The 23798-nt window shown below is 49.1% G+C and overlaps 1 protein-coding gene across 4 annotated transcripts in view; it reads left to right on the top strand.

Moving 5' to 3' along the window:
- The first annotated feature begins 2625 nt into the window (after nucleotides 1-2625).
- The window catches only part of plxnb1b (plexin b1b), a 323503-nt gene continuing 302330 nt past the window's right edge, over nucleotides 2626-23798 (top strand). For all 4 annotated transcript variants that reach the window (XM_072472813.1, XM_072472817.1, XM_072472818.1 and 1 more), the window contains exon 1: nucleotides 2626-2979. The gene's annotated coding sequence lies outside the window, so the exon portion shown is untranslated. The remainder of the gene's footprint in view (nucleotides 2980-23798) is intronic.

Below are 23798 nucleotides of genomic sequence, written 5' to 3' on the forward strand. Positions count from 1 at the left end.
GGGGAGATATGTGGAAGATGAAATTTAATGCACAGAAGTGTGAGGTGATTCATTTTGGTAGGGAGAATGAGGAGAGGCAATATAAAATAAAGGGTATAATTCTAGGGGAGGTGCAGGTGCAAAGACACCTAGGGATATAGGTGCACAAATCCTCGAAGTGACAGGGAAGGTTGAAAAAGTGGTTATTAAATTATTTGGGATTCTAGGCTTTATGAATAGAAGCACATTATATATTTTTTAAAGTTTTGATAAACCAGTAGAAAACACTGGCATTGCCTCAACTAAAGTATTGTGTCCATTTGTGGGCACCGCACTTTAGGAGAGATTACTGATAGTGCAGGAAAGATTCACAAGAATTGTTGATAGGGATGAGGAATTTCAGTTACAGAGAATCGCAGACTGTCTGCCCTGGAGACGAGAGGATTGAGATTTGATAGAGGTGTTCAAAATCATGAGTGGTCTGGACAGAATTGGCGGAAGGAACATGGGGCGGGATTCTCTGATCCTGAGGCTAAGTGATGACTCCGTCGTAAACGCCGTTGCGTTTCTCAACGGCGTCAACATGGCCTCAGGAGCAGCGATTCTGACCCCTAGAGGGGGTCAGCACGGCACTGGAGCGACCCACGCTGCTCCAGGGTGCCGCGGGGTCCGCGCATGCGCAGTGGCACCGGCGCCAACGTGCGCATGTGCAGTGGGACCGGCGCGATTGCCGCGCATGCGTGGTGGCTCCCTTCCCTGCGCCGGCCCCGACGCAACATGGCGTAGGGCTACAGGGGCCGGCGCGGAACAAAAGAGGCCCCCAGGCCGAGAGGCCGGCCCTCCGATCGGTAGGCCCCCATCGTGGGCCAGGCCACAGCGGAGGCCCCCCCCCCGGGGTCGGACCCTCCTCACAACCCCCCCACCAGGCCACCCCCAGATGCTTCCATGCCGAGGTCCCACTGGGACTGAGCAGGTGTGGACGGCGCCGGCTCCGTCTTTTTCAACGTGGCCGCTGGGCCCATCCCGGGCCGAGAATCGCCATAGAGCGGCTCCCGACCGGCACCGCGCCAGCACCAGTGGCGCCGATTCTCCGCACTCTGGAGAATCGGAGGACTGGCATCGGGGCGGCGTGGCATGATTCGTGCCGGTCCCGGCGATTCTCCGGCCGGGCCCCGGGGTGAGAGAATCCTGGCCAAGTATTAGAGGACACTGGGTTAAGGTGCTTAGCAGTCAAAGAGATGGAGATACGAGCAAAAACTTTGTTTCCACGGTGACTGGTTGTGATCTGGAATGCACGGCCTGAGAGTGTGAACCATAAGACGTAGGAGCAGAAGTAGGCCATTCGGCCCATCAGGTCTGCTCCACCATTCATTGAGATCACGACTGACCTCAACTCCACTTTCCTGCCCATAACCCTTGATTCCCTCACTGATTAAAAATCTATCTCAGCCTTCAACATACTTAACGACCCAGCCTTTACAGCTCTCTGTGGCAAAATATTCCACAGATTCACCACCCTCTGTGAGAAGTAATTCCTCCTCATCTCTGATTTAAATGGGCGACCCTTTATTCTGAGATTATATGTTCTGGTCCTAGACTCTCCCACTAGGGGAAACAATCTCTCAGCATCTACTCTGTCAAGCCCCCTGAGAATCCTATATGTCCCAATAAGTTCACCTCCCATTCTTCTAAACTCCAATGAGTACAGAACTAAGCCCCTCAACCGCTCTGGATAAGAAAATCCCTCCATACCCAGGATTAACTTTCTCTGGCCAGCCTCCAATGCCAGTATAAACCTTCCTGAGATAAGGGAACCAAAACTGTTTACAGTATTCCAGGTGTGGTGCAACTTGTGCCTTGTCCAGTGTTGTGGAGGCAAATGCAATCAAGGCCTTTGAAAGAGAATTGGATAATTGTCAGAAGAGCCAAAAAATGTGGGGTTTCGGGAAAAGGCAGAGGAGTGGAACTAGCTGGATTGCTCTTGTAGGGAGCCAGCACACAACAGGCCCAGTGGCCTATTTCCGTGCTGCAAGAGATCTATGATTCAATTCTACAATTACTCGTTCAATTGGGATTTGAGCTGGAGATCCCCTGATGGATGTGCAAATGAGTGGACCCATGAAATACCGAGAGATCCCACTGAAGAGAATGGATGGGTGCACTTCCTGACCTGTTGCAGATCAGGCACAACACACCATGTTGAATCATCGAGCCCCGTCCAGTAGAATGTCAAACTACACTACAACTGTACATATAAGGAGACAGACTGTCACAGACTTTCAGCAGCAGGACTGATCATTGCTGACCCTGTTCATATCATCACTGTCATAGATTGTGTCTCTGTTATCACTCACTGTCCTAGTACTTGATTGCCTCTGAAGCAGGATTCACTGCCTATCTGTAAAAGAACAAATTGAATCATTGCTAACCATGTAAGAGGTGCAGATATCGTTTGTAGCAGCTGGGAGTTTCACAACTCGTGTGATTGGGGCTTGTTTGAATACGATCAGTGAGTAAGAGGGGAACTCAAGGTTGGTGCAAGTTGGTCGTTGCCCTTTTAATGTGTGGCTAATAAACGGCAGGGTGTGTGTTGGGGGAGTGATGTCATCCACTGGGCAGGTCTTATTCTTTCAGAACCTGGATGTGTGTGTGGAGTACAGAGTACATGTGATCTCCCAGTACGCTGCTTACAATGTGAAAGAGATTCATTAAGTGCCTGTGAACTGGAGAGTGAGAGTCTGCAAACAGCAGTCTGCTAGCAGCCGCACACAGGGAGCTTTCTTCTCACACAGGGCACCGAGCCTGCCAACTGAATAGACAGAAAAACACATTATTAAACTGGTGCAGAAAGTCCCTGGAATTAAAACTTGCTGATGATATACCATCCAGAACACAGCTCTGGGAGAGTGGATTAAAGGCTGGCTGATCTGCTCTGGGGCAGCTGCTGAACACCGTGGGACAAGTCTTGAGGGTTTATATGCCAAAAAGAAACTTTCCAAGGTAAGCAGATTGCTGTTAGTTTGTCAGAGTGATAGTTGAGCATTTAAAAAAAAAACTCTTCCTTGATTCCCTCCTTTTCCAGCGTGTTCTTCTGAATGCTTTAAAGGGGGAGGGAGAAAAAGTTCAGTTCTTTTGTCCTTGTTTGAGGTGAATGAATAGATGCAGAGAGGAGGCTGGCTGGATAGATGGGGCAGACGGTGCTGGGGGTGGGGAGGGGGGCAATTCATTGCTGTCATTCACGGCAGCTGTTCCTTTCTCAATGCTGGTGTTTGGGTCACTGGAGCTCTCCCATATTCAAAGATTGTTGGAGTGGGGAGGAGGCAAAAAAATTATTTTGTGGGTGCTGGGATTTAACCAGAGCTCTCAGGAGAATGGGCCTGAGATATATTGGTGAGGGAACTGGTGGCTCTGGGAGAAATGGTTGTAAAGCGGTGGCTCTCTCTGCACACCGACACAAGAGAGTGTGAGGTGCTCTCACACACCAGCTTCATTCTTCCCCGGGGAGGAACAGTGGACAAAAAAGGGCCTCAAATCCTAACCCGAAATAAAAAACCCCGTACAAACATTACTTTGTATTTCCAAAGGTGAAAAACAATTAAAAAGTAGGACATTTTTCCAGAGAAAGGTTGTTGAAGTGGTCTCCATGTAATGATGCCAAGAATTGAGGTCCATGAAATGTGTAGCCAGGGGCTTGTTGGGTCAGCCACCTGCTTTTGACTGATTCGTGACAGCGGCTACTTAGCTACTTGGAAGCACCGCTTTTATTACTTTAAAAAAAAATGAATTTAGAGTACCCAATTCATTTTTTCCAATTGAGGGGCAATTTAGTGTGGCCAATCCACCTAACCTGCACATCTTTGGGTTGTGGGGGGTGAAACCCATGCAGACACGGGGAGAATGTGCAAACTCCACACAGACAGTGAGCCAGAGCCGGGATCGAACCTGCGACCGTGGCGCTGTGAGGCAGCAGTGCTAGCCACTGTGCCGCCGTGCTGCCCGAAACACAACTTTTATTTTCCAACTTCACCTTTCTGCTCTCTAGACTGTGGCACTGTTCTGAGGGGTTGGGGGAGGTGATGCTATTGCAATATTTTCCTCATGCCGCAGTCTGTGTTTTTAAAATCTCTCTCGGTATTGTTGGTTTAGAGTTTCTGAATCATTGCTGGATTTGCCTTTCCTTTAAATGACAGGGGCCCACTTTGTTTTCGTAACAACAGATTGGGCATATTGGAAGGGATATCTGGCCCATCTGTACCCTGGGCTGCTGCTCTTGCAGACCCTCGATTCTTTTCACTGCCAAGTATCTATCTTGTTGTCTTTTGAATTTGCCAACGTTGTCCTCCTGCAGTGACTCCCTGAACATCTGTTCCATTTATTCGCCACCCTCTGTGTGAAGCAGTTAGGTCTCAGATATCTGTTTGCTTTCCCGCTTCACTGACAGATTTCTGCATCCTTCTTGTGGGTATGAACTTTTTGGTTAGTTTGCAGTTGCTTTCTCTATCGCTGATAGTGATTTGATTTTTACAATTTACATATGAACTACTTTTCCCTCAGTTTTTCCCGTCTCCCATTTCTCTGATTTTCCAACAAGGGAAAGTGTGGGGAGGGGAGGGGGGAGGGGTGCATTTTGACCATGCTCCTCTTCAAGCACGACAATCTCTCATCTCCCCATTTTGCCTATATCCCGTGTCTGCGTGGGTTTCCTCCGGGTGCTCCAGTTTCCTCCCACTATCCAAAGATATGCAGGTTGGGTGGATTGGCCACGCTAAATTGCCTCTCCGTGTCCAAAAGGTTAGGTGGGGTTACGGGGATAGGATGGAGGCGTGGGCTTAAGTCGGATGCTCTTTCCAAGGGCCGGTGCAGACTCGATGGGCCCAATGGCCTTCTTCTGCACGGTAAATTCTATGAACTGGCAGGAGGGGGAGGATATCGTACTCCTGGAGGGCTGCAGTATAACTTTTCCCCCACGTGGTAAGGTTCTATGCACATTCTAAGGCAGTGCATCTGACATCTGAGTGGTAGTATAGTGGATTGGAAGTTTGAACTGTGAACTATGCCATTTTTCACCCCGCACACCTTGCAAATTTCACAGCTCACATTGCAACCTGACTGCAGAGGGAAGTTTGAAATTGGGGGAGAGGAGAGCGAAAGGGTGCATCCATGTTGGGCTATATTGTTTTTCATCCAGTTCTCATCCTCTTTTCCTCCACCTGCCCTCACTTAACAACATGAGATTTCTTATTGAGGCACAGTCTCATAGGGGGCAATCAGTCCCAATATTGCACCCAAGTGGGGCTCTTATTCGCATGTTGCCCTTGTCTGTGAATGTTGGCAGGTTATTTGACTGTACGGAGGACAACGCAGAGTAGATTGTGTGTTATGCAGAAGCCTGGGTTTACAGTGAGGTGAGGACGTTGCCACGCAATCAGCAGTAGGTATCCCAGCAGGTTCCTTTCACAGCCTAAGGGCTTACTGACCAACGTAGCCCTTCTATTACTGCCCCAGCCACGAAGAGCTAACAGTATCGGAATTGAGCCAAACTAGAGGTCTGACTTTGCCTGTGAACTATTCATTTTGAAATATCTGTTCTTGCTGTGTGGCTGAAACAGAATCTATAATGTCCAATATTTACATATATCTACAATAATTGGAGGGGATTGATAGCTGTGAGGCATTTCAACATTTCCATTCGCCTATGGTTCGGTATTCCCAGGGTGGATGCCCATGTTTAATTAACCTCCATTAACTTGTTCTTTCGGAGCAGCACGGTGGCGCAGTGGGTTAGCCCTGCTGCCTCACGGCGCCGAGGTCCCAGGTTCGATCCCGGCTCCGGGTCACTGTCCGTGTGGAGTTTGCACATTCTCCCCGTATTTGCGTGGGTTTCGCCCCCACAACCCATAGATGTGCAGGGTAGGTAGATTGAACACGCTACATTGCCCCTTAATTGGAAAAAAATGAATTGGGTACGCTAAATTTATAAAACAAAAAGGAAAAAATAAACTTGTTCTTTCGATGAGTTTGCCACAATGTTGTCTTGATTGTTGATGCACAAGTGCAGGGTTTGTGGTTGTTTGCAGTAGAGCATTATTACCTTTCAAAACAGAAATGAATTTGGATCTTCGGCCATGCTGACAGTGTGGGGTGATCCCTTTTTGGTGTGGGAAGATGAGCAAGGATTCAGGCCCTTGTCCACTCTTCAGTGACCCTGTCCTGTCACATTGTGGATTTTGACAGGCTCGCTGACCAGTGTGTTATCCTCCCAGGGTTGGACAGACGCGGTCAGATTTTGAACCGAGTATAGCTGAGTGGAATGTGTGGGGCTGTACCCTAAAGAGAGCAGCATTAGGAGAAAAAGATTGTAGAGAGCTGGGGTGTAAGCCAAAACTTGAGTCTGACTGCACTGCAAATGATTTGGTGCTTTTTTCCTCCGTTTGTGAATGATGTGTACTATAGGCAGCTGCTCTGTGGCATATAGAGTTCATAGAATTTACAGTGCAGAAGGAGGCCATTCTGCCCATCGAGTCAGCACCGGCTCTTGGAAAGAGCATCCTACCCAAGGCCGGACCTCCACCCTATCCCCATAACCCAGTAACCCCACCCAACACTAAGGGCAATTGTGGACACGAAGGGCAATTTATCATGGCCAATCCACCTAACCTGCACATCTTTGGACCGTGGGAGGAAACCGGAGCACCCGGAGGAAACCCACGCACACATGGGGAGAACGTGCAGACTCCGCACAGACAGTGACCCAAGCCGGGAATCGAACCTGGGACCCTGGAGCTGTGAAGCAATTGTGCTAACCACCATGCTGCCGTGCTGCTATGGAAATTATCCCACACATGAACCAAATCAATTTAAGTTGACTGTGAGTTTTGATGATTACTGCACTGCAAGAGAATTCACATTACCAGATGCAACCTTTGATGTGCACTTTATGTTCTAGTCTGTGTTTGACTATGGGGTGTGGCTCTGTTGCTGCTTTTTAAGTGTCAGAAGGAAACTGTTCTTGTTGTAATATTTCCCTGATCACTAAGATTGTGGCCATTGGATTTGATCTTGATGCTTTTTTTTAGAAAATGTAGATGTTGTAAATTTAAATAAATTTTAACGTTTTTTGTTTTTATTATTGTGGTGTGGTATCGTGAGACGCAAAGCCTACAAGGCTACGGACCAAGTGCTGGGAAATGGAATAAGAATAGATGGATGCTTGATGGCCGAGGCAGACACGATGGGTTAGCACAGGCATGACGGGTTGAAGGGCCTCTTTGTGCTGTAAAACGCTATGATGCAAGTGTGATGTCTCCAGTGAATCACAGGCTTTTCAATGACCTACAGTGCAATTTGTTGAAATATCTAGCGTTTTAAGGTGGTTTTAATCAGTCAAGCTTTGAAGGATCTTTGTATTGTGCAGCTGTATCACAAGGTCCAGAGCTGGGCTGCTGTGAGGGCGTGTTTGCGTAGTAATCGGTCCTGGCTCCCTGTTGATTATTAACATCATTGGCGTAAATGTTGGGTTTTGCTGATGCTACCTGATGGTATGGCAAGTACAACTGTTTGCACATCTTTTTGAAGGTCCTGGTTAAAAGCAAAGTTATGAATATTGTTTAATAAACTTGAGACAATTTGCATGAGCTCAAATGAGGAATAGAAGGAAGAAAGCTCGGGTTAGTTGCCTCATCTGCCCTTTCTTCCACCCCCTCCCATTCTCGATGCCAGCACCCCTCCACCACCATCCCCTCTCCATGGCAGCACCCAATTGTGTAATGTCTGATACAGATTGGCATGATGTGCAACCCGATGCACAGGGAATAATGGCAAGCAATTAAAAGTAAGCTCACCAGTTGTACAGAGAATAAGGGCAGGCAATGAACAGTGAAATACCTAAGGGCACCATAATGCGGGAATTGTAATTGGGTTGCTCACTGTGTGGTCGAATAGGGCGCCAAGAATGCTGAGAGAGGTAACTGGAATGTCCGTAGCTCTCAATCACAGATGGGCTGTTTTTTTTTTGTGTTTTCTCCCATGTCTGAGAAATGGATGCAATGAGTTGACTTGGTTGAAACATCTAAGATCTCGAGGGGTCTTGACAGGGTGAATGTTTCCTCTTCTGGGAGAATCTAGAACTAAGGGTCACTGTTCAAAAATAAGGCGTCTCCTATTTAAGACAGATAGAGGGAGGCCTTGAGTCCTTGGAACTCACTTCCTCAAAAGGCAGTGGAGGCAGAATCTTTGAATATATTCCTGATAAGGAAGGGGTGAAAGGATTTTGGGGTAGGCAGGAATGTGGGATTGGGGTTATAGTCAGATCAGCCATGATCTTGAATGGCATAGCAGGCTCGAAGTAGGCCGAGTGGCCTACTCCTCCGAATTTGTATGCTTGTATGTACAATGCAGCATACAGCAGCACTAATGTTTTGCCCCTGAATAACAACACTAAACCCCAGCAGCACATTCTGGTGTCTTCACCCAAAGAGGATCCAAAAATTGTTAATGCAAATGAGTGTCAGAGAAGGCAGCACGGTCGCGCAGTGGTTAGCATTGCTGCCTTACGGAGTCGAGGTCCCAGGTTCGATCCCGGCTCTGGGTCACTGTCCGTGTGGAGTTTGCACATTCTCCCCGTGTCTGCTTGCGTTTCGCCCCCACAACCCAAAGATGTGCAAGGTAGGTGGATTGGCCACACTAAATTGCCCCTTAATTGGAAAAAATGAATTGGGTACTCTAATTTTTTTTTTAAATGAGTGCCGGAGAACTTTACGCACAGATTTGTGCTGGTTACGGTTTGGGGGCAAAATGAGTGTCGACTTGACACTAGAGAAAATAATGTCCATAAATGTGCCAACTTAAACAGGGCAGTTGGGTGAACAATTTGTTAATTCTTTTAAAGCGTCAGTTGTCCTGTTCTCCAATGCATGGATTGAAGTGACAGTAAAATACCAAAACACTAAATCGTGTACTGTGGTGATCGTCTCTTCCAGGGCATCACAGCAAAAAGGGTCACCTGGCTTGGGTGACCAATTGGGACTCCGAGTGGGGAATCACCCCAGAAGATGGAGCTCTCTGAGGCAAGAGACATGTCGGGAGCTAGCGAATGGCTGCTGAACGATTCTTATTAATAAATACTTTGTGTTCATTAATGAAGTCTGTGAAAGTGCATCTGGTTTAGCACAGGGCTAAAGAGCTGGCTTTTAAAGCAGTCCAAGGCAGGCCAGCAGCACAGTTCAATTCCTGTACCAGCCTCCCCGAACAGGCGCCGGAATGTGGCGACGAGGGGCTTTTCACAGTAACTTCATTTGAAGCCTACTTGTGACAATAAGCGATTTTCATTTCATTTCACATGCACCCAGCTCCGCCCACCTGTTTTCTTTTAACGAGGTCTGACAGAGGGGCTGTGCTTGTGTTTCGGGGACAGTAAAATAGTGATTTGCACGTGGCACTGCAAAAGGAAGGTTAGCCTTAGAGTGGTCAACTTTGGCCTGCTGGACTGAGGGAAAGTATAATTTTGGTGTGTGCAGGTTCTGGGAGAGGTGTTGTCGTGTAAACATTGGTGTATGTGCAAATTACACGGCTTCTGAAAAATGGAACAAAATCAATCTCCGTGCTGAGAAACGTTCTCATGAGCCGAAGGTACTTGCAAATTGACTTAACGGGTTGCATCTCTGACCTCTAATCGACCTGACCATTTTGCTCAGAATGAGTAGCCTTTTCTTGACCCGGGAAGCTACCGCAGTTACACCTTTAGCTTTTAAGTGGACATGCTAAACTGTATACAGCTGCACTTTGGCAGTGTAATAATGCACACCATGCATTATGTGATTACAATGTTTCCATGATTACAACCTGCCAGATTGTCTGACTTGGTGAGAGTAGGGCTCTGGGAGATCCACTAGTATTTTCAAGCAATGAATGGAATAGTCGAGGTAGAAGTTGAGGAGTGTTTTGTGTGGGTTAAGCTCAAAAGCTCAGGGATCACAATTATACAAGGAGAAAAAGCAAGGTGGGCCTCCCCTTTTCTCTGTCATTACTTAAATTGTGAGGATCAGTGGCTTTGAAGTGTTTTTTTTTCCCCCTCTCTTCAGTGCCCAGCATCATTAGCAGGTCATTAATAATGAAGCGGCCCAGAAATTCTCCTACTCCTTGTTAAAAGATAATTTCATCCCCTTGAGGCGGCTGGGTTTTTTCGTTCCAGTTTTGTTCCAAGTTGTAAACACTCTCTTCTGATAAGTCAAGGCAGTCTGTTCACTCATACTTCCAGCAATTGGGAGTGGCTTCTGTTTGAAACTTGTTTTTTTGCGCTGCAGACGGAATGATTAAGACATGAATTAGTGCTGGGAATTAGACACTGGAGGAGTGTTGAGTATACAAAGCTGGAGGCTGGAATTTCCATTTAATCCTGATGTACTTGGCTTGACTCAGGAGTGGGGGGGGGATCATGATTAATTGCAACCACTCCAGAGCTACAAGGGCTTTGGTACTGTATAAAATGCCTCGGGCATCCCCGTGAACTGGCACAAGACCCAACAAAGGGGATAGAGTTTTTAAATAAACAAACATGAAGCATTTTCGTACAAATGCAGAAGGAAGATGAAGACTGGAGGCGCTTTCTGCTCCGCCTTCAACTGCAGCAATGTGGGTAGTGTCTCCAACTCTCCCAAGAATGAGTGGATGTTTCCAGGAGTCATTAGGGTGGAGGTCCTATTGTGAGCAGGTTGCGTGATCTGTGATTTTAAATTCCCTGTTGCAGATACACCCACATGAATAGCAGCCGTGTTTTTTTGAGCAGCACTATTGCTAACTAACTGTTAGCCTGGTGTCCGCAGTTAGACTTTGTTGTATTAACTTGATGTAAACTCTTTTCCCACCTCCTTCCTGGACCTCCTTGCAGGCTGTTGCTCCGTGCCCCCGCCCACCGTGAGCCTGAATTGGGGGTCAAGTACCTCTGAAATTTGGAGGGTGGAATTATTCAAGGGGACTGGGAAATTAGGTAGGGGTGGAGAGGGACATGTGACTGGGGCGGGGAGTCGAGGCAAGAGATGGAGCCTGGGGAATGATATAGGAGCTGAGGGTAGAGAGATGGTGGGAGGTGGAGCTGAGGGAATTTTTTTTGGGGGGGAAATGCAGCAAGGGGCATTAGGGCTTGGTGGCGTCAAAGGAAGATGTGTGCGGTTTGTGTCCGGGACAATGGAGATGAGGCGAGAGAGAGGTGAGAATGAGAGTTTGGGGTTGAGCTGGAGATTTGGAAAAAGGGGCCGGCTTGGACCCAATATTTCCCACAAGGCTTGGAAACAGCAACTGGAAGACCGTGAGTGGCAGAGACACAGACCAGGGCAGCAGCCATTAAAGGAAGGAGGGAAAACTGAGAACCTTACTGTGGCTAAAAAGTGAAAGATTTTTTCCACCAGTGGGTTTCCAAGTATTCACGTTGGAAGAAACAGGGGAAAGGGAAATGGAAGGCCCTTAAGTTGAGAACTGTTCACATGTCAGTTCCATCATCATTTGTGGTGTTTGAGGTCGAGACTAAACCATTTATTTTAAAGAGAATGGGATGAATAGTTGCATGATACCGGACATCACATGTTCAGGTGTCTCATGATCAACCCTCCAGGAATGCCCCCTGGCAGAGTTGGCAACCCAGCATCTGGACCTTACACTGGTGATAGTTAGTAGTTGTAAATATACGTGACCAGACCCTCACATTTCCGTGATGTGTCTCCTAACAACCCTGTGACCTGCTAAGAACATTGGGATTGTTGAGTGCATTAGTGTGTTGGAGTTGTATTGCGAAACACTGTCCTGATTACGGACACACTGACGCATAGAAATGGCTTAGTATCATTCTCTGGCCAGCCAATTGCTTCACTAACGGAAGTCTCCCAGGCCTGCTATCCGAGCCTGGTTTTCATTGATATTGAGACTAAATGAAGCTAATATACATGCCCTGTGGTCACTGGGCTGATGATAGCGCTGGTACCTCCCGCTGTATGAAACAATCCCTCCAGGCAAATGTGAGCAACCACTAGGCGATTGCCTAGAGTGGCGAAATCTGGGGTTGGGGGGTGAGGGGGGGAGGAGGGGAGTGGTAATGAACCATTCATGAACCTAAATTAGTAAACAAACAGGCTTCAGCAGTGGGAATGATGTCTAGATCTACTGACATGCAGCCACATTTACTGACATAAATATAGATTTCCATATATTTACATTGCAATCTTTCCCAAGATTCCATATAATATTCCTCACTCTGTTTCTGCAATAGTTTTACCAATTTGTACGGTTATTCCAAAACTGTGAACCTGTAAATAACATCAAAGAATACAATTTAATCTAGCCTGCTCGAGCACAATTATTCATTGTGTAAACACAGTAGCACAATGGTTAGCACTGTTGCTTCACATCCACCAGGAACCTGGGTTCGATTCCCACTTGGGTCACTATCTGTGTGGTGTCTGCACGTTCTCCCCGTGTCTGCGTGGGTTTCCTCCGGGCGCTCCAGTTTCCTCCCACAAGTCCCGAAAGACGTGCTTGTTAGGTGAATTGTACACTCTGAATTCTTCCTCCGGCTACCTGAACAGACGGCATAATGTCGCGACTAGGAGCTTTTCACAGAAACGTCATTGCAGTGTTAATTTAAGCCTACTTGTGACAATAATAAAGATTATTATGATTAAAATCACCCAGTAACATGTAGGAGCACACGCAGTATTTCATCATGTGAGCCATATTATACATTTCAATGAGCATTTCTTCCAGTACATGTGTTGGGGAAAAATATAGAACAATGAGAATGTACAGTCTGTATTCTAATGTTCTACTTTTCCGTGGAAAATAAATCTGTAATCACACAACTGTGGAATATTCATCTTTGAAAGTTTGATGGGGGTGGGGGAGGGGATAATGCAGTGCAGGCTCAAGAATGAAGGCTCACCTATTCGCCTCTGGTGTGCAATACCCTTGCACCAGGCCTACTTCTGGGATGCGCATTCCTCACAGCAGTTGTCTTTGAGTGGCAGCGATTGAGTTCTTTGAACCAGGGCCTTCTCTGTGGAGCTTGCCATACGCTGTGGAGTGACCCAAAAGAGAAGCTTCCATAGAATTAAAATCAATGTGGGTAATGGTGACAGGAATTCAAGTGTGCGGTATTTACTTTCATTTTAAGATGCTGTGCAAGTCCTTCTAGAGTAGAAATTATGAACATCGGCAAAGCAAGTCCATCTCTGGCTGAATTTCCATTCATTAAAACCCTCTCACTCTGGCGAACAGGCTCTCTACGGATGCCCATGATAGTCCTCGGCTGTGATCTCCGAACGTGAAGGTTGAGCACCGAGGTTGCAAAATAATAGGATCTCCCAGAGCAAAAGAAAGAGCTCATTAGTGACCACTTACTTCATCATGGAGGGTCTTTCTTCTCTGTTGTAATGTGACATTTAATCTGTACCGATTCCTGAACCCATGGTATTTCTTTACAAAACTGATTCATGAGGCCTTGACTTATTTGCACCAGGATAAAAGGCACTGGGTAACGCAGCTGGCTGACCAGAATGCGGTGGTTACTGGAATCAATAGCCTTTTTTGTTTTTGTTTTAAATTTTCTTCTCTCTTTTCCCCCCCCCCCCCCCCACCAATCCCCACTTACCACCTCCTTTTGAAGGCACCACATCCTCGGAAAGAGCAGAGCAGTTATGGTGCACTAGGCGGCCACTCAGCCCATTGTATCTAGTATGCTGGATATTGTACCTATGAAATGTCAGCCCTCGGATGCTTTGCTCTTTTAACCTTTTTTTGAGAGAATTTGAACATATTCAACTAGAGAGCGTCACAACCAAAGCTAATCCACAGGAGCACCTGTGATGCGGAGCAGGAACCGTTGACTGATTTTTTTTTTTTTTTCTTTCCCCTTTCCTCCCTCACCCGGAATCTCTTTTGCCGTAGGAAGCAATTTAACACAGGCAAGGAGTCGAACCCAGGATGGACTGGTTTGCACCAACGAGGATTTGCTGTTGTTTGTCATGCACTCGCCGCTCTGCACACAATCCTGATAATTTGTGGAAGTTGTATTTCAAGTGGCTGCATATAATGCAGAACATGTTAATGGTCCATTATGTATGTGTTTTCTGTATGAATGGCAAGTGTGAAAATACACGTGCAAATCACAAGTGTGGCTGGTGCTGTGGGAACCCCACCTGGAGGGGAGAGCTCACTCGCTTGCTCTCTGGGTGATCGGTTGGCCTCTGATGATCCAGTTATCCTTCCAAAAGGACATCTGCTCCCACATCCATCTGCAGCTCCGGCAAGTCCGCCACCCCTAATATAGCTGCCAAAGGACAGGGCTCCATGTTGGTGCTCACACCACTTGGTGAGAACCATGGGTTTAAGCCAGGGAGGACGGATGGCATATATAGGAGGTGGAGAGAGGTGGGGCTGGTGAAGGAGAGGGATTTATACCTGGAGGAGAGATTTGCAAGTCTGGAAGAGCTGCGGGAGAGGGTGGCGTTGTTGAAGGGAAGCAAGTTTCGGGTATATCCAAGTGAGGGACTTTGCGGGAAAGGAATGGAGAGAGTTTCCCAAGCTGCCGGCGTATACCCTGTTGGAGTGGTTGCTGCTCCTGGATGTGGAAGGGGACGGTAGGATAGGGGATATATACATTCCAACATCTTCATGTTAACAGCCCAGTAATAAAATATCAGATTTGGCAACGCAAGGCCCCCTAACTGGAGGACACCTCTCCACATCCTTGCAGACATTCCAGCCCATAAGTAGCCTGATATAAGCTGCTCAACCCCCCGGAAAAATGACTTCGGTAGAAATACCAGAAGACACTGAAATAGGAACAGGTATATTGGCGACGTGTTCATTTTGACTGATTTGAACCCTGCCCACCAAGGACAATAGGAGCCTGTCCCACCTTCGCAGGTCAGCTGCTATAATTCGATTTGTGGAGCAGAGCCAAATCGCGAGCCGCCTGGACCCCCAGATACCAAAAGCTAGTCCCAGCCAGGCGGAAAGGTAGTAACCCCCCTCCTGCCCAGATAGGCTCCCCTTCCTGAAGTGTTGACCAAAAAATACTCTCACTTTTCTAAATGTAACTTGTGTCCAGAGAAGGAGCCAAAATCTTTCAGTCTACTCATTATGTCTCCCATGGCTGGGCCCGGATCCTTCACGTATAACAGAAGATCACCGCACACAAGGACTGCCCTGTGTTCCACACCACCCCTAACTATCCCACTCTACTTGTCTGAGGCCCTCTGGGTAATGGCCAGTGGCTCAGTCGCTAAAGAAAGGGAGACATAGGACACCCCTGTCTCGTCCCCTGTGCAACTGCCAAGATCCCAAACTTATGCTGTTGATACAAATGCTGGCAGATGGAACTTCATCCAACAAATGCACCCATGACACAAACTGAGGGCCAAACCCTAAACTTCTCCCAAACCGCAAAGTTATACCTCCACTTGATCCTATCGAACACTTTATCCATATAGTGACACAATTATCTCGGGTCAAGGCCCAGCCGGTGAGGTGAAAACCACATTCAGCAGTCACCTCCTATTGAACAATAATTATCAGCCCTTTACAAATCCCCAAGTACCTCTGGGAGACAGGGTTCCAGACTCCGCACTAGAACCTTGGCCAAAACTTTGCACCTACATTAAGCAATGAAATTGGGTGATACGATCCACATTCCACATTCTGTGGGCTCCTTATCCTTTTTCAGGAGAAGAGAGGTGGGTGCCTGCCCAAGCGTCTCCGGGAGGGAGCCCCATGCCAGCGAGTCCTTAACCATCACCATCAATAACAAAACCAGCTGATCCGCAAACTTTGTGTAGAATTCCACCGGGAACCAATCCGGGCCTGGTTCCTTACCTGTCTGCATCGGTCCCAGTTTGAACCTCCTCCAAACCCAACAGTGCTTCCTGCCCTTCCCGCAATTCCTCCCCACCTTGGGGAACTCCAGGCCCTCTTAAAAACTCTGCCATTCCCAACTCCTCCTCTGGCGGCTCCCAACTGTAAAGCCTCTTGTAAAAGGCTCAATGCCCAATTCACCTTGTCCTGGATGGAATCCAGCCTACCCTCCGAATCCCTAACCTGAATGATCTCCTTAACAGTCTCCTGCCACCTTAGCTGGTGAGACAAGAGACGGCTGGCCTCCTCCCCATACTCGTGCGCAACCCCCTCCGATGTCTCGGCTAGCGCACCACCCTAATAATAGACAGCAGGTCAAATTGTATTTGCAGCTTTTTCCTGCGGGCCAGGAGTCCCAGAGTTGGGTCACTCTCATACCTATGGTCTACTTCCAAGATGTCACCGATTAACCTCCGGTGCTCCTTCCTAGCTTCCCCGTCCATGTGTGCCTTCTGATCTCCCCTCCAACCACCGCCCTTAACGCCTCCCCTCCCAGCTTCTCCGTCCGTGTGTGCCGTATGATCTCCCCTCTGACCACTGCCCTTGACGCCTCCCACAGAGTAGAGTGCGAGACCATTCCATTCTCATTGAACGCCACATATTCCCTTATGGCTCTTGCAACCCTCACGCAGAATTCCATATCTGACAAACGCCCGACATCTAACCTCTGCTTCCGGCCCGACTCCTACACTAGGCTTACAAAATGCAGAGCATGGTCAGGGATAACTACAGCTGGATATTCCTTCACCCCTGACAGAAGAGTCTTTCCCTTGACAAAGTAATCTATCTTCGAGTACACCTTGTGTACCAAGGGAAAATAACCAACAACTCCTTACCCCCCAGGGTGCATAAACTGCCACGGTTTCGCACCGCCTGTCTCCTCCATGAACTCAGCAAGCACCTTCACCATCCCAGAAGGGGCCATTGACTTTGGCTTGGAGCGATCCAGCTTCAGGTCTAACCACATCATCCCAATTCAGAGCGTACATGTTTACAAAGACCACCGACTTTCCCTCCAATGCACCTGCAACCATCATGTACCGGCCCCCTGATCAGCCAAGACCTTCCCCACACAGAAGTGGATCCTCTTATTGATTAAAATCACCACCCCCAAAGGCCCTGCTGTCAAAGTGAAAAACCTGGCTCAGCCTGGCCTCCTGGAGCCAGGTCTAGACCAGCACCAGCAAGTGGGTTTCCTGTAAAAACACCACGTCGGCCCCCAAACTAAAATGAGAGCAAACTCTCGCCCTTTTCACAGGCCCCGGTCCAGTTGACCAGCCTTGTTGCGGCGTGTCTTACTCACCCGACATCCAGAAAAACGGAGACTTAACACACTATACCACAACATCTTCAACAAACCCATCCGTCTTTCGCATAACAGGTCCCCATTGGCCCTCCTCCGACCAGTCCCAGTCCTTTCTCTTTAATGAAGGCCTCTGCCTGCTCCGGCGAGTCAAAGTAATGGTCTTTCGAGTCCATCGTGGCTCTCGCCCTCGCCGGATACACCACCCCGAATCGCCCTCCTTTGTTGTAGAGCACTGCCTTTGCCTTGTTGAAGGCCGCGTGCCTCATTGCCAACTCAGTCCCGAAACCTTGGTAGATACACACTGTTGTTTTTGTCCCAGTTAATATTGCGGTTCTTCTTGGCCAACTCAGAATCCGCTCCTTCCTTCCAAAGCTACGGAAGCGAATAATCACTGCCGGTGTTGGCTCATTTGGCTGTGGCTTCTGCTGGATTGCCCCATGAACCCTATTCAACTCTGGAAGGGCGAAGGCTTCATAAGATTAAGTTCACTTCAGCTGAAATTGGATACTTGAAACTTGAATATAGTTGGTAAAGGATTCATCTCCATGTATGGTGTGCGTCTAGACTTTAGCCTATCCTCTAACCATGAGTAATGCCAGGGGAGATTTGAATTCATGTGTTTTTTTGTGTCTATTTATTCTTCCCCGTCTGAAGGCATGTGCATTTCTGGGACATGTCTCATGGCTGCGGCAGCCCTTCTGTGGCCCAGGGAAATGCCACATTGCATGGCCAACAGGGTATCCTGTCCCCAGATTCAGCCACTCTTCACTCAAATCTCCACGCAAGGATCCAATCTCCAGCACGGATTGTTGGATAGTGAATAAAGGAAGACTTGCATTTGCTTAGCACCTTTCACAACCCCAAAGGATGTCTCCAATCACTTCACAGGCAATGAAGCAGTGTAGTCATTGGCTGGGAGTTTCTGCAGGGCCCAGCAAACCTTCCGTTGATGTTTGGCGCGTATTTCCAGGACCCGAAAATCCCGACCAGTGTTTCTAGTGTAGAGAAATGTGACGGCCAATTTGTGCGCTGCAAGGAATGCTGCCAAGGAATTCCGGTTGCGACGATGCACTGCTAAGCCGTACGTTTCGGCAGCTCCCGTTCTAATGGACTTTTGGGCTCTTTTCGGGAGCCCCAACGGAATTTTTTTTTGACCAAACCCAGTGTGGGGTGACGAAGGAAGGAGTTCCCCCAGGGTGTGTATGGAAAGGATCGGTGGTAGTGGCCAGATTGCGAAGGCTCCTTTGGAGCAGAGGCAGAGAAGAGCAGGAAGAAGCAAGATGGCGACGGATGGAGCCCAGCCGACATGGGGCCCGGACCAGCAGGAATTCCTCCAACGGTGTGTGGAGGAATTAAAGAAGGAGGTGCTGGCGCCGATGTTATTGGCAATCGAAGGGCTAAAAGAAACACAAAAGGCCCAGGCGATAGAGCTCCGTGGGGTGAAGGCGAAGGCATCCGAAAACGAGGATTAGATTCTGGGCCTAGCAGTAAAAATGGAGACGCACGAGGCGCTACGCAAGAGGTGTATCGAAAGACTCAAAGTCCTGGAGAACAGGTTGAGGAGAAAGAATCTCCGGATTCTGGGTCTCTGCGAGGGAGTGGAGGGAGCTGACGTTGGGGCTTATGTGAGCACGATGCTCCATTCGCTAATGGGAGCTGAGGCCCCCTCTGGCCCCCTGGAGGTGGAAGGGGCTCACCGGGTCCTTGTGAGGAGACCAAAGGCTGGAGAACCACCAAGGGCGGTAGTGGTGAGATTTCACCGCTTCACTTAAAAGGACTGAAGGCAGATGTGGTCATGCTTCAGGAGATGCATCTGAAGGTGGCGGATCAGGTTAGGTTAAGGAAAGGATGGGTGGGACAGGTGTTCCACTCAGGGTTGGACGCGAAAAATAGAGGGGTGGCGATATTGATGGGGAAACGGGTGTCGTTCAAGGCTAGGAATATAGTGGTGGACAACGGGGATAGATATGTGATAGTGAGTGGTAGATTGCAGGGAAAGGAGGTCGTGCTGGTAAATGTATATGCCCCGAACTGGGACGACACGGGATTTATGAAGCGGATGCTGGGACGTTTCCCAGACCTGGAGGTGGGAAGCCTGGTAATGGGGGGGGGGATTTCAATACTGTGCTGCATCCAGAGTTAGTTTGGTCTAGATCCAGGACCGGAAGAAGGCCGGCAGCGGCCAAGGTGCTCAGGGGGTTTATGGAGCAAATGGGGGGAGTGGATCCGTGGAGATTTGCCAGGCCGTTGGCCAAGAGTTCTCCTTTTTCTCCCATGTCCATAAGGTATACTCCCGAATAGATTTCTTTGTTTTGAGCAGGGCACTGATTTCGAAGGTGGCAGGAACAGAGTATTCGGCCATAGCCGTTTCAGACCATGCCCCGCACTGGGTGGATCTGGAACTAGGAGAGGAGAGGGAACAGCGCCCTCCTTGGTGACTGGATGTGGGACTATTGCGAGGGGGTCTGTGGAAAGGTGTGGGGATGTATTGAGAGGTACCTGGAGGCCAATGATGACGGTGAGATCCAGGTGGGGGTAGTATGGGAAGTGCTGAAGGCAGTCGTTAGGGGAGAGTTGATCTCCATTAGGGCTTACAAGGAGAAAAAAGAGGGCAAAGAAAGGGAGAGATTAGTGGGGGAGATTTTGTGTGGATAAAAGATATGCGGAGGCCCCGGACGAAGGACTATATAGGGAGAGGCGAAGACTTCAGACGGAGTTTGACCTGCTGACCACAGGGAAGGCAGAGGCATTGTGGAGGAAGGCACAGGGGATGAGATACGAATATGGGGAAAAGGCGAGCCGGCTGCTGGCCCACCAGCTTCGTAAGAGGATAGCGGCGAGGGAAATTGGGGGAGTCAGGGATGAAACGGGAACTACGGAGCAGAGAGCAGGGAAGGTAAATGAGGTGTTTAAGACCTTTTATGAGAGGCTATATAGGTCCCAGCCCCTGGAGGGAAAAGAGGGAATGCAACAGTTTCTGGACCAACTGAGGTTCCCGAGGGTGGAGGAGCAGGAGGTGGCAGGTCTGGGGGCGCCAATTGAGGTGGATGAGGTGACTAAGGGGCTGGGGAACATGCAGGCAGGGAAGGCCCTGGGACCAGACGGGTTCCCGGTGGAATTTTACAGGAAATATGTGGACTTGTTGGCCCCGCTGCAGGCGAGAACCTTTAACGAGGCCAGAGAAGGGGGGACTCTACCCCCGACAATGTCGGAGGCGACGATATCACTAATCCTGAAGCGGGATAAAGATCCGCTGCAATGCGGGTCATATAGGCCTATCTCGCTCCTGAATGTAGACGCCAAGTTGCTGGTAAAAGTGCTGGCGACGAGGATTGTGTCCCGGGGTGGTGCATGAAGACCAGACAGGGTTTGTAAAGGGGAGACAACTGAATGTCAACGTGCGACGGCTGTTGGGGGTGATAATGATGCCCCCAGCGGAGGGGGAGGCAGAGATATAGGTAGCGATGGATACAGAGAAGGCATTTGATAGGGTAGAGTGGGAGTATCTATGGGAGGTGTTGAGGAGGTTTGGGTTCGGGGAGGGGTTTGTCAGTTGGGTCAAACTCCTATATGGGGCCCCAGTGGCAAGTGTAGTCACAAATCGGCAGAATCGGAGTATTTTCGGTTACATAGGGGAACAAGGCAGGGGTGCCCTCTGTCCCCATTACTGTTCGCGCTGGCAATTGATCCACTGGCCATAGCGTTGAGAGACTCTAAGAAATGGAAGGGGGTGGTTAGAGGGGGAGAGGAACATCGAGTGTCACTCTACGCAGATGACCACCTGCTATATGTGGCGGATCCTGTAGAGGGGATGACAGAGGTTATGCAGGTATTGACGGAGTTTGGAGATTTTTCGGGATATAGGCTAAATATGGGGAAGAGTGAGCTTTTCGTAGTACACCCCGGGGATCCGGGAAGAGGGATAGACGCCCTGCCGTTAAGGAGAGTGGAAAGGAGCTTCCGATATTTGGGGATTCAGGTAGCCAAGAGCTGGGGAACTTTACACAAACTCAATCTGACGCGGCTGGTGGAGCAGATGGAGGAGGATTTCAAGAGGTTGGATACGCTGTCGCTCTCACTGGCGGGCAGAGTGCAGGCGGTCAAGGTGATGGTCCTCCCAAGGTTTCTTTTTGTGTTTCAATGTCTCCCCATTTTGATCACTAAGGCCTTTTTCAAGAAAATAGACAGGAGTGTTATGAGTTCCATGTGGGCAGGGAAGACCCCGAGGGTAAGGAGGGGGTTCCTGCAGCGCAGCAGGGACAGAGGGGGACTGGCATTGCCGAATCTGGACGAGTACTACTGGGCCGCCAATGTGGCGATGGTTTGTAAGTGGATGAGGGAGGGAGAGGGGGTGGCGTGGAAGAGGCTGGAGATGGCGTCCTGTAAAGGAACGAGCCTAAAGGCGCTGGTGACGGAGCCGCTACCGCTTTCCCCGAAAAGGTATACCACAAACCCAGTGGTGGTGGCAACCTTAAGGATCTGGGGGCAATGGAGGCGACACAGGGGGGGTGACGGGTGCCTCGGTGTGGTCCCCAATCAGGAATAACCATAGGTTTGTCCCAGGAAGAATGGACGGAGGGTTCCAGAGCTGGCATCGGGCTGGAATTAGGAGATTGAGAGATTGTTTATTGATGGGGAGTTTGCGAGCCTGGGAGCGCTGGAGGAAAAGTATGAGCTGCCCCCGGGGAATATCTTTAGATATATGCAAGTGAGGGCATTTACGAGGCAACAGGTGAGGGAATTTCCGCTGCTCCCAACACGGGATTCAGGATAGACTGATTTTGGGGGTATGGGTCGGGGAGGGCAAAGCGTCCGAAATATATCAGGAGATGAGAGACGAGGGGGAGGCGCTGGTAGAGGGGCTGAAGGGAAAATGGGAAGAAGAGCTGGGGGAGGAGATTAAGGAGGGGCTGTGGGCTGATGCCGTAAGTAGGGTAAATTCCTCTTCCTCGTATGCAAGGCTTAGCCTGATACAATTCAAGGTTCTACACAGAGCACACATGACGGGAGCAAGGCTGAGCAGGTTCTTCGGGGTGGAGGACAGGTGCGGGAGGTGCTTGGGAAGCACGGCGAACCACACACATGTTCTGGTCGTGTCCGGCACTGGATGAGCACTGGAGGGGAGTGGCAAGGGTGATTTCAAAGGTGGTGAAGGTCCGGGTCAAGCCAGGCTGGGGGTTAGCTATATTTAGGGTAGCGGATGAGCCGGGAGTGCAGGAGGCGAAAGAGGCCGATATTCTGGCCTTTGAATCCCTGGTAGCCCGGCGAAGGATCTTACTCATGTGGAAGGAAGCGAAGCCCCCCAGCGTGGAGGCCTGGATAAACGACATGGCAGGGTTCATAAAACTGGAACGGATGAAGTTTGCGTTGAGAGGATCGGTTCAGGGGTTCTCCAGGCGGTGGCAACCGTTCCTTGACTATCTCGCGGAACGTTACGGGAAAATAGATCGGCAGCAGCAGCCCAGAGGGGGAGGGGGGGGAGCACTATTTTTTGTTACTTTGTTAGTTCATTATTTTATTTAAATAATGTTACTTATTAGTTATTGTGTTATTTTTTATGTATTTGTAAAGTGGAAAAATTGTGTTTGAAAACTTTAATAAAATATATTTTAACAAATAAAGGAACACTGCCAACTCCCTGCCCTCCTCTTGTTCCACTCGCATCCCTTTGCTCGGGAGCACTGCCAGTATCCTGCCTGAGAGCAGCCAGCGCTCCACACATCAGAGACATTGGACGATAAGGGAATAGTGTAGCTGGGCTTTAGAGTGGTTTCACAGGTCGGCGCAAAATCGAGGGCCGAAGGGCCTGTACTGCGCTGTAATGTTCTATTGCTGTTGATGAAATGTTTTCTGGATCAATGAATTGCCCTAAAGCGATTTGGACGTCCCAACGGGCATAATTTAAAGTCCCTGCAGGAGATTGAGCACTGAAAGGGTTAAGGTCACTGTGTGAAAGCCGCCACTTTGGTGGAAGATTTTAAGAGGCGGTGAGCCTTGTTTGGGAGGGGGAGGGGAGAAGAATTCTTTTTCTGTCCAGCTTTTCTCTGAAATGAGCTGTAACACAAAGCTTGGAATATTCCGGATGCTTGGCGGGGTAAATGAGCACCGACGCTTCATCTCTGGAACAGGTGCAACCTGGTCATTATTTTGACCAGCTTTGACTGTGCGAGTACTTCAGAGGTTTGTCAAAACCTTAATTGAAGTACAGAAGTCTAGTGGGGCTGCTGGTGGGGGAGGGGTGGTGGTTGGGGGTGGGGGAGGGGACATGGATGTTGCAGTCCAGTCAGGGCGGGAGGGGGTTTCAAGTTTAGCCAAGGGAGTGCGTGGAGGTGCTGTGGCCTAGCACGGGATGGGGCAGGAGTGTCAGCAATGCAGAGTAAACCTGCTCGCCAAAAAGGAAACTTTGTTACGAAAAAACAACCTCCTGTGAGGAGAGTTCCAATCTTTTGGACGACGCAAAATGATTGCGGGGGGGGGGGGGGGGGGACCGTAGGTAGGGGATAATGCAAAATCTGAAAGGATTTCATTTCGAGACTAACATTATTTTGACTGGGCAGAATATTGATTGTACATCAGTTGAGTGTTTCATTGTATTTGGGTGGGGACTGCCCCCTGC

The sequence above is a fragment of the Scyliorhinus torazame genome, chromosome 13, assembly GCF_047496885.1.
Source record: "Scyliorhinus torazame isolate Kashiwa2021f chromosome 13, sScyTor2.1, whole genome shotgun sequence".
Lineage (NCBI taxonomy): Eukaryota > Metazoa > Chordata > Chondrichthyes > Carcharhiniformes > Scyliorhinidae > Scyliorhinus > Scyliorhinus torazame.